Source organism: Anoplopoma fimbria, unplaced genomic scaffold (genome assembly GCF_027596085.1).
Source record: "Anoplopoma fimbria isolate UVic2021 breed Golden Eagle Sablefish unplaced genomic scaffold, Afim_UVic_2022 Un_contig_8769_pilon_pilon, whole genome shotgun sequence".
Taxonomy (NCBI): domain Eukaryota; kingdom Metazoa; phylum Chordata; class Actinopteri; order Perciformes; family Anoplopomatidae; genus Anoplopoma; species Anoplopoma fimbria.
The window spans coordinates 2,878-20,575 of record NW_026553402.1 but is presented as its reverse complement, the minus strand read 5'-3'; positions in this window follow the sequence as shown (position 1 = coordinate 20,575).

The window sequence follows — 17,698 nt, the reverse complement described above, 5'->3', positions numbered from 1 at the left end:
ACCATGGCCTGGAGATAGGAAGGAGCTGTTCCTTTCACTGCCCTGTAGGCTAGCACCAGAGTCTTAAACTGGATGCAAGCTCTTACAGGGAGCCAGTGTAGAGAACGGAGAAGGGAAGTTGTGTGGGAGAACTTGGGGCGATTGAACACCAGACGAGCCGCAGCTTTCTGGACAAGCTCCAGAGGTCTGATGGCCGACGCCGGGGCTCCGGCAAGTAGTGAGTTGCAGTAGTCCAGGCGGGAGATGACCAGAGCCTGGATAAGCACCTGCACCGTCTCCTCAGGGAGGAAGGGGCGAATCCTCCTGATGTTGTAGAGGAGGAATCTGCAGGAGCGTGTGACCGATGCAATGTTTGCTGAGAACGACAGTTGGTCGTCCAGGGTCACACCCAGATTCCTCACAGTCCGAATTGGCGTCACCACGGCATCATCAATGGTGATGGACAGGTCTCGGTGCGGGCAACCCTTCCCCGGGATTACAGTTTGACACTGATTGACACATACCAGCAGTTTGAGTGATGCAAGTACAGCCTGTCATAATATGCCTATCATATTATAACAGGCTGCCAGTAGCTCTCCTCCATTAAAAAGAGAGTTCTATGGTTCTTAATGCGCATTGTATACTTTTTTAGGCCTTATATTCGAATGACCTCAGGTTAAGACACTCATGATTCCCCTGTTGGTGCACTCCGCTGAGCATTTGCAAACTGTACTTTCTTATCAATCGGACTGATATTGTCTGTTAGGAAACCTGGAAACCATTAAATCGGCTTTTATTACCCTTTACAGCTCATCCTTCCAAAAAATGTATAAACCTGACAATGACTCAAGTGGCCTTCTGAGGAAGTACAACCTAGTAAGGCCTGAAAATGTAACTGAGAGCAGCAATCTGTGCCTCCGGTTCCGTGGCTTTTGCCTTTACCCTCTCATCCATTAAGCACTTGGGTTTACCCTTGGCGCCACGACCGGGGGCAATTGAGGCCTTGAACCGTTACCTTGAGGGACAGGGCCTTAGCTCAAGTTCAAGCTGAATGAAATTGACTATAGATTAAAATTTTGGATTTGAAAAGGTATAACAGCATTCTACTCCCTTACAGAAAAGGGGCAATTAAAGGACTTTGAAAACCTGAGGAAAACATATGGTCTTGAAAAATCTGATTTTTATAGGTACCTCCAGATACGCAGCTATTTCAACATAACATTAGAAACAAAACAGACCTTGCTGATCCAATGTTGGGAATATTTCTTGGTTCCCACCAAAATGATTCAAATAAAGGAGTTATCTCAAGATTCTAGAAAGGCCTCATTACAAAAAATACCACACTGCTGAATATGTTGGAGAAAAATGGGAAAGAGAAGGTGGCCTCTCAATATCAAATGAGGACTGGTTGGATGTATGTAAATTTCAGTGGGAATGCACCAACTCTAACGTGTGGCGGGAATTTGGGTGGAAGTGTGTTATTCGTTTCTTTATTACACCTGTCACAGTTCTTCCTCCATACTGTCAGTAGCTCCATACTCCCTGTCACTCTGTCTCACTCACCTAATTGGCTCACTCTGTTCACCTGCCTGTCATTGTCTCTCAGTTCACTCCGGCCACTCCCAGTTCCATTTCCAGCTCACAGCCCAGCCCCCTCTCTCTCACCACACTCTCCCTCACTCACCTAATCAGCCTCATGCAGTGCACCTGTCTGCCACACCCACCTCATCAGCACAATCCCTCTCACCTGCTCACTCTGCTGCACCTACACCCTGCAGTATTTAAACCCCAGTCAGTCACACACTTGCTGCCAGATCGTTCGTTGCATTTATGTCAGACCTTCCAGCAATTTCCCGTGGACTGATTTCTCGTTGCCGACCCTGCCTGCCTGTCTGGACTTCCCTGCCTTGCCTGTGCCCCGGTCAACGACTCAGCCTTCTGTCCCCGACCACCGGATTCCCCTACCTTGCCTTTGCCTTGGTTAGCCACCTTAGCCTTCTGTCCCTGACCACGAGTTTAGCCTCCGCTTCCTCTGGTTTCCGTCTGCCTGATCCCCTGCCTGTTTCCCTCTGTGAGTCTGACCCTGCCTGTCTGTCTGCTGTGTGCTCAGCTTTAAATAAAGCTCCAGAACTTTATCTGTCTCCTGGTCGTACTGCTTTTGGGTCCACACCACATCCGTGACAACACCGAAGCAGAAAGCACCTTTTGCTGGAGGGGAGCCCACATGTTGGAGACAATGTAGGACTCGGGAAGCAAATCACTGGCACATATTCTGGGATTGTCCAGTGATAAAACCTTTCTGGGCGGAGTTTCATAAAGCATTCTTAATACTGACCTGCCCCTGCAATTTACAACATTATTTTTAGGAAATATTGATTTCCAAACAAGGCGCCCAGATAAATATATGATTGGCATATTAATAACCACTTGTAAAAAAGCGCTCACAAGGTGCTGGCTGCTTCCTGAGCCCCCCACGATACAGGAGTGGATAGATATGGTAAATTACATTTATGTTATGGAAAGGATTACTTTTTCCTTTCGTCTTCAGAAAACTGTGTTTATGGAACAAGTGGGTGAGATATGTAAAACCCTTAAGACCAGATTTTGTGGAGCTATTGAATGAATGACCCTGTAATGTTGCCTTAATTTAGCAAGCCTCATCGACCACTATTTCATTCTCTCTCAAGTCAACGACATGTTTTTTTCTCTCTTCCTCTCTTTTAATCTGTACTTATTGTCTACATGTACACACTATACGGCTCCCAAAATGTACAAAGTTACCCAATTTTGAAAAAGGTTGACAGCCCTTGGGCTGATGTATGTTTTTGAATATAACTGTCAAAAATTAAAGAATATAAAAAAAAATAGCCAGAACATCAGCTCATTCGCTATAAGTTTGTGCATAAATGCTATGCCACACCAAACCGGTGCCACAATTGTATTGGTACATTGCTCCCATGTTTTCTGGGACTGCCCTTCTACATCTTATCTCTGGGCTATGGTGATGTCTTGAAAACATCCTAGAATTTCCAATTCCTACACCCCACCTTATTTTAATTTAACAATGACTCCGCCATCAGTGATAATTCCAGGTTAGCCCTTAGGAAAATCATATTTGCCTGTTAAACTGCCACAAAGAAGACCTTAATATACTCCTGATTCTCTCCTGATCCCCCATCGATAAAGGAATGGCTGAATCATTCTAGAGATATTGCTCGAAAGATCATCAGCTGTAATTCATAAAGCGCAGTCATTCACTGTAGAGGCTTGGGAAATCCTCATTGGTTCTCTTTCGAACCCACATTTTTTCACTTTTATAGAATGTAAGAAGACCTACATATACACATTATCTTTTGTCCATAGGTTGTTTATTTTTATTTTTTTCAAGGCAATGGTGATGTGTATATAGTTTTTATTAAATGCTGTTTGTATGTGCATAAACCCTCGTCTGTGTTACCTTGTGTACAATAATCCTTTCGTGACATATTCAACAAAAAGATGACCACAAAAAAAAAGTTGTTTAGTATTGAGTAGAAACTGAACACTTTTCAGTTAAAGACACAAAAATAGAAACCTAACCGTTTCTGTGGTCTGTCTCAGTGTATTTGACTTCTGGAGGGATACTGAACTACTTGATTCTGCTAGAATAGACTAAGTATATTGTTCTTGCTTTTATAAATTGCTCTTAGCTGTACCAAGGCTGCTTAAGTATTGGTATTTTTGGTATTTTTGTTGTTTTTGTTGTTTTTGTTGTTTTTTGCTGTTTCTGTAACCAGGAACTGCTTTGAGAGGTGTGGTTTAGTTTCAATAGGTAAATTGCCCTGTTAACTGCTAGGGGGAGTGGCTTACACTCCTGGCAGACAATGAGCAATCAGTAGGTAGGTCCTTAACCACTGCTGGTGGCTGGAAGCGTCAGCTTTCAAGCATCGGGCGAACGAAGGCAACAGGGCGACTTCTTCAAGCAATGACTTCTCGAGCGTGTACTTGCGGGTCAGTAATTTGTTTTTGTTGACTACCATGTGTTTGCATCCTATTTCTGTCTGTTCCTCTGTCCGGTGGTCACATAGACAGTGGGTCACTCCCAGGTGCCATGACCACACTAATCACATCTATCCCACTCTCTCAACTCATGGTGAGCAAGTGGTGTCAGGGGGGCTTTGGAATTGCCAGTCGGCAGTGCCGAAAGCTGAGTTCATCTCAGGCTACGCATCCTTGCTCTCCCTCAACAGTTCTCCCCGTCCTCTTTTGAATTTCATGCTGTTACTGTCACTTATCCAGTCAAGCTCACCATTGCTGTTGTGTATCGCCCACCAGGCCCCCTTGGTGAGTTCCTGGAGGAGCTTGACACACTAGTCTCACACTTCCATGACGATGGCTCCGCACTCATCATGCTCGGCGACTTCAACATCTGTCAGTAGCTCCATACTCCCTGTCACTCTGTCTCACTCACCTAATTGGCTCACTCTGTTCACCTGCCTGTCACTCTCTCTCAGTTCACTCTGGCCACTCCCAGTTCCAGTTCCACTTCCAGCTCACAGCCCAGCCCCTTCTCTCTCACCACACCATCCCTCACCTAATCAGTATTACTCAGTGCACCTGTCTGCCACACCCACGTCATCAGCACAATCCCTCTCGCCTGCTCACTCTGCTGCACTACTCACCTCAGTATAAATACCCCACTCATTCACACACTCGCTGCCAGATCATTCGTTGCATTCATGCCAGACCTTCCTGCAATTTCCCGCGGACTGATTTCCCGTTGCCGACCCTGCCTGCCTGGACTTCCCTGCCTTGCCTGTGCCCCGGTCAACGACTCAGCCTTCTGTCCCCGATCACCGGATTCCTACCTTGCCTTTGCCTCGGTTAGCCACCTTAGCCTTCTGTCCCCGACCAAGAGTTTAGCCTCCGCTTCCTCTGGTTTCCATCTGCATGATCCCCTGCCTGTTTCCCTGACGGCTAGGCGCGCTCCCGATAGGAATATCCGCTGTGAGTCATATCCTGCCTGTCTGTCTGCTGTGTGCTCAGCTTTCAATAAAGCTTCTGAAACATACTCAGTCGTACTGCTTTTGGGTTCACACCACACCCGTGACAATATTATACACTTTTATTCTGTGAAATACGGTATGCTACTTAGGATGCTCCCTGGTGAATCCAAACCATACCTCAGGATCTATACAGAACAGAACCCACAAGGAACATTTCACTGATATATACTACACACAAAGCGCACAAGGGAAGGGAACCCATTACTAAGTATAGTGATAAAAAAACTAGCAAGAGACTGGTTTTGTGAAGAGAGAAATATGTTTAAACAGCCAGTTACACCGGTGTGTAGCAAGAGTGAGCAAAGGAAAACTAGCAGCAACAGCAATGTAATGAGTATTTTGTATTACTACTAAATTCTATTTGGAGTGAAACTGGCAACCATAGGATAGATTTCCTATACACTTGGTGTAGATACTCATGGTCCCCACATGATGGATTATAATGACTTTAGTGATTCAACTAGTATTCAACTAGCTACAGTCTAACAATAGTTGTGTTGCATGTTAAAATGGAGCATGTTAAGACTCCATTTATGCCACTCACTATGTGGGTTTTACTGGCAGAGTGGTGCTGTCTGTATCTCTGCTTGTTGACTCCATGGAGAAATAGAGATACTACAACTGCGGACGGTCTATGCTCAAAACTTAAGCCAAAATATAAGATAGTTATTTGTTGTCTCTCAGTAAATTTGTTCTGACATTTATTCAGCTGTCTTAAGCCGTGAAATTGGAAGAAACGGTAATAAAAGACTGTATCTGTGTATATTTATGTTTATTTAGGCTATGTGTAGGCTACCTGTGAGTACGAAATCTGGTATCTGACTGATATAAGATGAATGGGGAATTATAAATGAAAACATGAGGAAAGTTGTAATACTTATTTTGTTGTTAAGACATTCAACTAACAAATGATTTTTAACCTTAAATACGAATCAGAAAATAAATAAAATATCAAGTGGTACATGAACACATAAGTTTAATCTTTCTACACAACAGAATGAAACAGGAGAACCGTTTCATTTCATCCATTGTCCACGCTTAATCTTCATTGCTCAATATAGTACTGTGGCTCAGTGGCGATACCTTTAACCCCAAATTGCTCCCTAATGCTGTGCCATCGGTGTATGTTTGGGTGTAAATGTTAGTGAGTCCTGATGGGCAGGTGGCACCTTGCATGGTAGCCCCTCCCATCAGTGTATGAATGGGTGTGAATGAGTGAACGATGATATGTAGTATTGAAGCAGTTTGAGTGGTCGAAAGACTTGAGAAGAGCCATACAAGTGAAGTCTATTTACCATTTAAAAAAAAAAAAAAAAAACAACCATGTAGCCTAATTTGTGTAATGGTCATAATGTACCATACAATATCATAGGAACCCATTATAAATTAATATAATTTCCTGGAATCGTCTCTAACGCCTTTTACATAAACTATTCTTATATTTAACTCTAACTTAATGATTAAATAATTTAAATGGTGTGACTGACTCTTGACAGCAGCAACATACAATATTACATTAATATTGTACTCAATTAATAACACCAATATTTGCTTGTTGTCTCCTATATTATTTTCAGATTAGGCAAATAATTCAGGCAATCGTAATAGTAAATGATCTGTACTAAATGGATTGTACCACTGAAAGCGCTTTTACATTACATATCATTCACCCAGAGGGGTGACATTCCACATCCCTAGAGCTAGTCTGCGATGCCAGGGGTCAGCACGCCCAGGTTCCCACTACTGCCTGCTCAATGTAGATTTTTCGGGCTGGGCCCGGCCGGGCCCCATGCACCAAGGCCCGGCCACCAGACGCTCACCGGCAAGCTCCCCTCCCAGGTCTGGCTCCAGGAGGGTTCCCTTTTCCGGGCGAGGTGCCACAACTCAGTATCGTCCGATTCATTTGGGGTCTGTGAATCGCTCTTAGTCTGACCATGAGATCACTTTGCCTGGGGAGACCCTATCAGGAGCTATTTCCCCCGACAACACAGCTCTCAGGATCACTGGGGCACACAAACCCCTCCACCACGATAAGGTGGCGATTCATTCCATGTCAGCACTGGTTCTGGAACCAACCTCCTGGAGAGGGGCTGGACTCTATCCTTTTCCGGAGTTGCCCAGGGTGAGAGGCACCAGGCGGGTGTGGGGATACTCACGAGCCCCCGGCTGAGCGCCGCTGTTTTGGAGTTTTCCCCGGAGAAAGAGAGGGTCGCCTCCCTGCGTGAAGGATGCCGTCAAGCTGAAGATGGAGGCCTTTCGGGCTTGGCTGGCCCAGGGTTCTACTGAATCAGCAGGCAGGTACCGGTTGGCCAGAAGGGCTGCAGCTACAGCAGTTACTGAGGCAAAAACCCGGGTGTGGGAGGAGTTCGGGGAGGCCATGGAGAAGGACTTTCGAATGGCCTCAAGGAAGTTCTGGCAAACCGTGAGATGACTCAGAAAGGGGAAGCAGGGCTTGTCTCAGGCTGTGCTCAGCAGGGTGGCAGAACTGCAGACCCGGACTGGGGATATTGTCGAGCGGTGGAAAGAACACTTTGAGGAACTCCTGAACCCGACCAACACATCCTCTGTGGAAGAGGCTCAGGGAAGACTCGTCCATATGCCTGTCAGAGGTCGTTGAGGTAGTTAAATTGTCGAACCTCAGATTCAGGAGGAGCAATGCTGATTCCGTCCTGGACGTGGAACAGTGGACCAGCTCTTTACCCTTGCAGGTATGTTGGAGGGGGCCTGGGAGTTTTCTCATCCAGTCTACAAGGCTGCCCCTTGTCACCAATCCTGTTTGTGATTTTCATGGACAGGATTTCAAGGCACAGCTGGGGGAGGGGAGTTTCCGGTTTGGGGACCTCAGAATTGCATCCCTGCTTTTTGATTGAGATGATTGGTTCTGTTGGCTACTTCAAAACGTGACCTTCAGCACGCACTGGCGAATCTCTTGATTTGCCAGTTTATCTACGTTTCGACCCTCACCTATGGTCATGAGCTTTTGGTAGTGAGATTGCGGATACAAGTGGCCGAAATGAGCTTCCTTCGGAGGGTGGCTGGGTTCAGCCTTAGGGATAGAGTGAGGAGCTCAGACATCCGGAGAGGGCTCGGGGTAGAGCCGCTGCTCCTTCGCCTCGAAAGGGGAATGCTGAGGTCGCCTCCCTTTAGAGGTGTTCCGGGCCGGCCCACTGGTAAGAGTACCAGGGGTAGATGCAGAACACGCTGGAGAGATTACATATTTCATCTGGCCTGGGAATACCCTGGGCTCCCCAGGAGGAGCTGGAAAGCTTTGCTGGGGAGAGGAACATTTCGAACAACCTCGTTAGTCTGCTTCCACTGCGACCCGGCCCCGGATAAGGGGAAGAAAATTGGATGGATGCCTGCAACAGAGGTTGCGTCAGGAACCTCTGCAACTAGACTTCTCAATGTATGCAGCCTCTAGTATTTATTACTCTATCTCACCTCCACATCCCATATAGTGCAGAGAATAAACAACTGAATGTAACAATTTGCCTGCAATTTCATGTCAGATTTAGATTTTGTGGTTTGAGTGACTGAACATAATTGTTTGTCTAATACACAACTTTATGTTGCTCTGTCAAACCTCAGACGTACACGCATATTATGGCTTCTTGGCTGACGTTCACGTCTAGTTAAACCCAGTGCAGGATGCAGGTATCTCACTCCGTACATGCACAAGGACATTGTCATTACACATTCAAGCACACTGCATCCAAACCCAGTAAGTGTGCCTCAGCTCAGGGACAGCCAGAGTTCTGCTTGAGAAAATTATGAAGCAGCCCCTCTCACTTCTATTAGCTTGACATAGTCACTGCTGTAGCCTGTTGCCAGGTTTGTTAGCTGCAGGCTCTGACACTGAGCTCAGCCAATGTTTCCCTATTCCCTCTGTCTGCATGAAAATACTTCACTCGCTGAGAAATACCTAGAGCTGCAGTGGCTGCTTTATCTTCTTCACAACATCTCTTTCCATAGCTTTGTTAATGTCACACACCTTTATATAGCCACGTCTCTTCTTACGACACAGGACTCCTTTATTCTGTTTTAGATTGAATTGATAATAACAGTTTAATGACATGGGAGACATAAAGACCTTGAGATAAACAGCCTGGTGCTAATGTTCAAAGTTTTGCAAAAATGTTGAACCACTCCTTCAAGAGGTGACAAATACACAATTTAACATGATGGAGAAAATAATTTTCCTTCCTTACTAACCACTTCTTTAATTAAAAAAGGCTTCATGATGAACAATGTGTCAATTCTTTAAAAATGTGTGTAGTAAATTAACACAAGTAATTTAACTGGTTCCAATATGAGCTGGTTTTATGTCCTCTATTAATTTATCATTATTTGTCAAAGATGTGTGGAAGCCATCTTCACTACCTAGATACTGAAGTGTTACATTACAATTCATTCAAGATTATTGTTTAAATATTTATTTTATTCAAATTCTCAATGTTTCAAATGATCTTTATTTAAATTCACACTATTTCCAGCTTTTAAAGAGAGGAAATGCCTAAATTCAGACAAATACAGAGAGAACCTCTATTTCCCAGGCTGAAAAGAAGTTTGATGTAGGTGAAGGTTGATGAAAGGACACTTAGTGGCGTTATTATTCTTTCCGAAGCGCCAGGGTGCATACAAACAAATGACCTGTGAAGAATCAAAAGACAACAGGTGTAACCCATAGAATGGACCATAGACTGTAGGTGTAACCGGCAAAAGCTTAACCCATAAGAACACAAGGTGAAACAGTTGTCACCAACACTTTAAATACCCTCAAAAGTTTCTTATACAGCTTTATCCTTGGTTTTAACTCTTGTAGTCCCTAAGTGACGCATACTGAACATCTTGGTGAGGTCACGTGACTGTCAGTTAATTTGGGTACCCATGACATCACTTCCAAAATGGCTGCCTGGCTGGTCAGCACATTTGACAGAACTAGCTAAGTTAAAAAAAGCTTGTTTTTGTTGCAAAAGGTACGTTTTTTTTAACAACTCTAATGCTTTGATAACATGTCCTACATTAAATCCAGTGTTTTAACCATATTTCTCAAATTAATGTATATATAACAAGTTATGAAAATATCGTTGTGACAGATGTGTCACATCGGGCTTTTAACCTTAAAATCTTCTCAGAAAAACCAATGTGACACATTTGTCACAATAAGAAAAAAAGTAATGAGCTGCTCAATTGATTTAGCTGATTCAATAATTTTTTTATTAATAAATGTCCTGTTGTTGAATTCAAAACACAAGAGTTTTTACATATCAGTAAATAAAACACACAAACAAAGAATATTCAATACTAATTTTATAATATTTTTTGCAGTATGGATAAGAACGAAAGATACAGTCTTCAAAATGCACTGAAGATCATCCAAGGATATGACAGTGAGTTTGAGGGATGTGATAGCTCGGATGAAGACACTGAGGATCCTGATTATACTCTAAACAAAAAAGACATGGAGAGTGATGAGTCAAGAAGGTGTGCTTATTCAGACAGTAGTGAATCAAGTGATTTAGATGAAGTACCGCAACCAAACATGAACCCTGAGCAGCAAAATAGAACCGTCCAAGGAAAAAACTATTTTCTTGGAGAAAGAAACCCTTTGAAGCCCCAGAGTGCACATTCAAATGAGAGAGTGTCACACCTCCAGACGAACTTCGTACTCCCTTGGAGTATTTCAAAAAGTTCATAAAGGCAGAAATGCTTGAGTTACTGAAGGAACAAACAAATTTGTACAGTGCACAAAAATCTGAACGTCACAGCAATGTTAACACCACTGTCAAATAACTGGAAATACTGATTGGCCTCTACCTGCGAATGGGTCTTTGCCAACTGCCGGGAAATCGTGCATACTGGGAAAATGACACAAGGTGTCCCATGGTGGCTGACAAAATGTCATGCAACCGTTTTCAGACCCAACTGCCATCTCTACATTTCGCTGACAACACTGATTTGTCTAGCAGGCAAGTTGATGATAAGTTAAGTTAAGTTATTACCTAAGTTATTAACATATTAACATATTTCTCTAGGTACTTTAACAAATTCAAACAATATAAACAGTTATTCCTGAGAAATGGGGCTTACATTCCATTTAAACACATTAAAGCATCATTTAACTTCAAACTCAAACTATGAATCTGACTTGTTCACCTAACGTACTTTCATCTATTGACTTCAACAAATATTTACATTCCAATTTTACCAAATAATGTATAACTTATGCTAAATCCAATACTTCAAGCACAAGTACATCACATGACATATGAACTTCACTTAATCATCCATTTCAAGCAACAGGCATAACTTATCTATTGGCCTTTCCAAAACAGTAGTTTTTGTTTTGACTAATACACGTCTGACAAGTCCATTTGAGTCAAAAACTGTTCTTTCAACTTTTCCCATCAACCAGGAACCTCTGGGAGCACTGTCATCCACTATGAGGACATCTCCTGGTGTCAGATTTCTTCTCACAGAGCGAATCTGCCTCTCCCAGACTCCACCTAAGTGTGAGCCTGCTGGTGGGCTGAGTATCCAGGTAATTCCCTTTTGCATGAGCATATTTGAGATTTTTGAATGATTCCAACCTTTGATTGCTTCTCGCATTTCTTTCTCTGCTCCAACCAGGTTCGTACCATTATCTGATCTCATAACAGATACTTGGCCTCTCCTAGCTATATACCTTCTAAATGCATTTTTGCATGAGTCAGTTTCAAGCGAATGGGCTATTTCAATGTGAATTGCTCGAACAGCAAGACATGTGAACAATACCCCATACCTCTTCACAACTCTTCTCCCACATTTGACCTCAAATGGTCCAAAATAGTCTATCCCTACATTTGTGAATGGAGGCTTGTCAGGTATCAGGCGATCTGGTGGCAGATCTGCCATTCTCTGTTCACCAGGTTTTGCTGATGTCTTCCTGCATGTTACACATTTTGACAGTATTTTCCTAACAGCAGAGTCTGCTTGTGGAATCCAAAGTCTTTCTCTAAGTCTTGCCAGTGTATAATTGCTTCCACTATGTCCTGTTTCTTGGTGGATGTGCCTGAGGATCAGAGTGGAAACATGATGACCTTTAGGAAGGATCACAGGATGCTTAGCATCCGCTGGCAGTGAAGACTGATGCAACCTTCCTCCAACCCTTAAAATTCCATTTTTCACAACTGTATCAAGTTTGACAATGTGACTGCTCCTTTTAAGCTTGTCACCCTTCTGAAGAGTCTCAAGTTCATCACTGAAGCTTTGACTTTGACAAAACTTAATAATCTCACCTCCTCCTGCTGCGACATCTTCAGCAGTGAGCAAAGACCCTTTAAAAGTTGATTTAAACTTCTGCATCTGGTTTGTAACCATCTCAGTTTTCTTTTCAAGACTCCATTTATCACTGACTTGTAAGAGAAGAAACTTGCGATGTGTGCTCAACTTCTGAGGCATCTGTTTCATTTTCAACATCCAGGATACTGCCTTTTTTAAGCTGAGCCACTCTGAATAATGACTAATGAGCTTGTTAAGCGGATTCTCATGCACATCAGTAGCATTCACACTGATCACTGCTTTAACTTCGATCAGTCTGGATAAACTGGCCAATGTCTCTTGCCAAGAACTCAGGTCCACATATCCAGTCTTGACACTTTATGAACTTGTATGCATTCATATCTTGTGACGCATGGTCAGCAGGGTTCAGCTCAGAGTTTACATACATCCATTGCCTTTTCATTGTGTTGTCTCTGATGAGTGATACTCTGTTTGCTACAAAAGTTTTGAATCTGACATTTTCACTGGCAATATATCTCAACACAGTAGTACTATCAGACCAAAACACAGACTCTGCCAGCGGCATTTGCAGCTCCCATGAGTAGGTCCATTTTTACAGCGACTGCAGCTGCTGTTAACTCCAGTCTCGGAATCGTTGTCTGTTTAAGTGGTGACACTCTGGACTTACTGATGATGAATGAACAGTGATTTTCCCTTTTTTCATTAGTCAAACGAAGGTAGGTAACAACTCCATACCCTTTTTCACTCGCATCAGCGAAGTGATGCAACTGTGCTGATGTGATTATTCCAAATACAGTCGGTTTCAAACACTGCTCCACTGTAAAACCATGAACCTTTGTCAGGTCAGAAATCCACAATTGTAACCTTTTAGCCAGTTCAGCAGGGACATCCTCATCCCAGGAGACTTTCTCATCAAGCAATGCATCATGACTGAGGTCTAAATCCTTAACTTCTTTAGCTCGTTCTGTTACTGGAATGGAGGCAAGGACAGCTCTGTTATTACTCATCCACTTTGTTAGATGGAATCATCCACTCTCACAGTGCTGTTAAGTCCTTGACCATGGCACATGCTTGTGCTTCATTTGACACTGACACAAGACAATCGTCTACATAAAAATTGTTCAGAACAACTTCAACTGCAGCCTCTGTCTTAGTGTCCTTAGCATCCTCGGCTGTCTTTTTGAGTGCAAAGTGTGCACAGCTGGGGGAGGATGTCACCCCAAACAGGTGCACAACCATCTTGTATTCTTGCAGAGGTTCATTCAAGTTTCCATTCGGCCACCAGAGGAACTGCAGAAGGTCACTGTCCTCTGGTGGGACTCGTACTTGGTGATACATCGCTTCTATGACTGACATTAAAGCAATGTGGTCATGTCTAAACCTTGTCAAAACTCCAACTAGTGAATTTGTTAGATCTGGACCTTGCAAAAGTTATCCATTCAGTGACTTGCCTTGGTATGACGCTGCACAGTCAAAAACTACACGTAGTTTCCCTTTTTGAGGATGATACACCCCATGATGAGGTATGTACCACACTCTCTCATCTTCAGACACAGTCTTTTCATTTGGTACTTTAACTGTGTAGCCTTTAATTAACAGGTCAGACATGAAGTTTTGATATTCTCTGTGAAAGTCCTTGTTTTTAACAAGTTTCTTTTTTAGGTTCTCTGCTCTTTGCACTACTACACTGCGGTTGTTTGGCATTTTGGTGGCTCTGTTTCTCAAAGGAAGACCAACACTGTAGTGTCCATCAACCTTTTTAACTGTTTCATTAACAAAGTCCATGAACTGAATGTCCTCTTGTGACATTTCTTGTTTTTCCTCACAGGCTTTCTCTGGGAAGTCATGGTTGAACTGTTGCACTAGTAAGTTCTCTACCCTAGCAATAGAAATGCGATTCACAGAAACACTGAGTTCACTTTCTGATGAAGTTGTGCATTCATTTCTCCTAAGAGGACCATTTATAACTAGGACGGTGCGGACTGCATAAGGGCTGTCGCCCTCACTGGATGACTTCCCACGGTTCCATAGCCTTGTGAACATCACACCCTATCAAGAGATCAATGTCTGCATCCAACTGTGGCAGCTGGACTCCATGAAGATGTGGCCATTTTTCTAAATCCTCTTGCAACGGAATGTTCTCTTTGGACACTGGAATGTCTTTATGAGTGTAAATCTTGGGTAAGTTGATGTAAATGTTCTCCTTCAAACCACACACCTCCAATCCTGAAAGATGGTAGCTTGGCTCTAACCTTTGTTGGCCCATTGTGCGAAGCAGGATTTGAGTTTTCTTGCCTTCTATGCCAAGCTGCCTCATCAGCCTCTCTGAGCAAAATGTGGCCTGGCTTCCATTGTCCAAGAACGCGTAGACCTCTACTATCTTGTTGCTTTTCATTGACTTCACACACACAGGTACGATCGCCAAAACCTGATCTTTTCCGGCCCCGGTGGCTCCACAGGTTCCACTAGACACGTGTTGATTCATTAGCTGAAGTTTTGAAAGCTGTGTTTCTCTGAATGCTTTCAACTTGTAAAATGAAGCATGCTTGGATGTCTCTTAGAGCAGTATTCACATGTCTCTCTCTTTTTACAGTCTTTACTTAAATGTCCTGGTGTCAAACACCCGAAACACAGACCTTTGCCTTTAAGAAACTCCAGTTTTTCCTTGTAATGCTGTTTTCTGATTTTGTGACATTCTGCTAATGTATGTTGTTTTTCACAGTACACACATGGCTTCTGGAAAGCAGCGCTTGCACAAGAAGAAGAGTTTTTATAATTTCCAGATGATTTGTCATTTTCAGCTGATGTTACGCTTGTGGCAAATGTACTCCCCTTTGGTCTGGGTGGTCTTGTCGTTTTCACATTTGCATAAGGTTTTCCCTTATCTTCAGCATCTTTTATGTCACCAAAAACAGGATCTGCAGCTATTTTAGCTTGTCTAGTCATAAATCTGACCAGATCTGTAAACTTTGCTCTGTACCCACTTGCTTCTTGAATATCAAAGGCAGAAACTTTCCACTTTTCTCTTATTTTATATGGTAACTTAGAAACTATGATTCTGAGATAAGTGGGATTCTCCATTTCCTGAAGCTGATCAATGTTTTGCATTACATTGTTACATCCAGTGAGAAACAATGAGCCCTGGCATCATCTGGTTTAATCTGTGGCCAGTTGAATGCTCTGTTCATGTAGGAAATTGCAATTTTCAGCTCATTACCATAGTGATAAATTAGCAGCTTCCCTGCCTCACTATAGCCTTGATTAGGACTCATGTGCTGACAACTTCTAACCAAGTCTCTGGGCTCACCTCTTGTGAACTGTTCAAGGTAATAGAGCCTATCACTGTCATTAACAGCCTTGTTATGAATAGTATGGTCAAAAGCCCTTGTGAATGATTTGAACTCAAGTGGATCACCTTGGATCTTCTTGATGTTGCTGCTTTGTTGTAGTTACCCAATTTTCAATTTCAACCATGAATCTATTGAACTGTTCATTTTTTGGTTTGAACCAGTAGGTTTGATCGGCCTCCTTTTCCTCTTCAGGTAACAGCAACAGCACATCGTCATTTGTATGAATAAACTCCTTCAGTAGTCTTGAGCATTCATTTAAATGTCAATCAACAACATCTGGACTCTCATTATCTTTCAAAAGTCCATTAATTTTATTCGTTTTTGATGTTAACTGTGACAATTTGGATCGTCTTGCAGTTATATGCCTGTTCAGTAGCTCTTCCAAACCCTTTTCGGTGTACTTTGGTGCCCTCTTGTGGCCAGCCCTGCTGCTGCAGCTTTGTGTTCTTGACATGGCATCGTGTTCGTCGTCGTCCGCCATGTTGACTTTTTCACGCAACTTCTAGTTCAACAAGTGTCCATAAAAAGGTGGTCTACGACACAAAGCGCAACAGGCTTTCATAATGAGAGTCATCGTATTAAGACCAAAATGTCCTTGTTGTCTTATTTTCTCATGAAGCTGGCTGTCTTACTTTCATTCTTAATTCACGGGACTTAATGACTTAATGTAGTGGCTATCTTTGGTCTTCTTCATTACTCTTATATGTCTGCACTTACTTTCTTTCATAACCACACGTGAAGGACGACATGACACTGTTTTACGCGTTGAGTCGCCATGTACCAACGGTACCGCACGTCACGGCACGTCACGGTAAAAGAACCGTGTTTCTCCGCCGCCCTCAGAAAATTTCAAAATAAAATACTTAACTTCCTGTCTCTTAGTCACATGACTACGGGAGCTGCGCTAGGCAACGACAAACCCATATCAATTCAATACAGGAGTAAATCAGCAAATATTTAGCATTTCCCAAAACTATATGAAAACATATTTCTCTAGGTACTTTAACAAATTCAAACAATATAAACTGTTATTCCTGAGAAATGGCGCTTACAATCATGGTCAATATAATTTGGCTTTTTTGACAAGAATTTGCAAAAAAAGCTTCTTTCATGTCAAAGTGAAACCAGATTTTTACAAACTAATGTCAATTAATTAAAAATGGATAAGGTAAAGTAAATGATTGCATAAATATTCACCCCCCTTCATGTCAGTATTTAGTAGATGCACCTTTGGCTGCAATCACAGCACTGAGTCTGTGTGGATATGTCTCAATCAGGCTGGCACATCTGGACATTACAATTTTTCTCCATTCTTCCTTGCAAAACAGCTGAAGCTCTGTCAGGTTGCTCTGGGATCTGGGCAGATGAACAGCTCTTTTTCAAGTCCAGCCACAAATTCTCGATTGGATTGAGATCTGGGCTTTGACTTGGCCACTCCAGAACATTCACCTTGTTGTCTTTGAACCATGTATAGCTTTTGCTGTATGCTTGGGGTCGTTGTCTTGCTGGAAAATAAATCTTCTCCCAAGTCGTAGTTCTCTTGCAGACTGAGTCAGATTATCCTCCAGGATTTGGTGATATTTTTCTGCATTCATGTTCCCCTCTTAATTTGTAAACAAACATCCCCAGAGCATGATGCTGCCACCACCATGCTTCACGGTGGAGATGGTGTGTTTGTGGTGATGTGCAGTGTTTGGTGTTACTGCATAAACATAGCGTCACAGTACTGATGGCCAAAAAGCTCAATTTTTTCTCATCAGACCAAAGAACTGCAATTGACCTTGGAGTCTCCCAATGCCTTAATAACACGACATTCTCAGGCAGACCATTTCATATGAGCTTTTTTCAACAGTGGCTTTATTTTGCCACTCTCCCATGCTAAGCTTCAACTGGTGAAGAACCCGGGCAACAGTTGTTGTGTGTAAAGTCTCTCCCATCTGAGCTACTGAAGCTTTTAACTCCTTCAGAGTGGTCGTAGGTGTCTTGGTGGCCTCCCTCACCAGCAGTGGCGGCTTGCTAAAAAAATCAAAATATGGGGGGCGC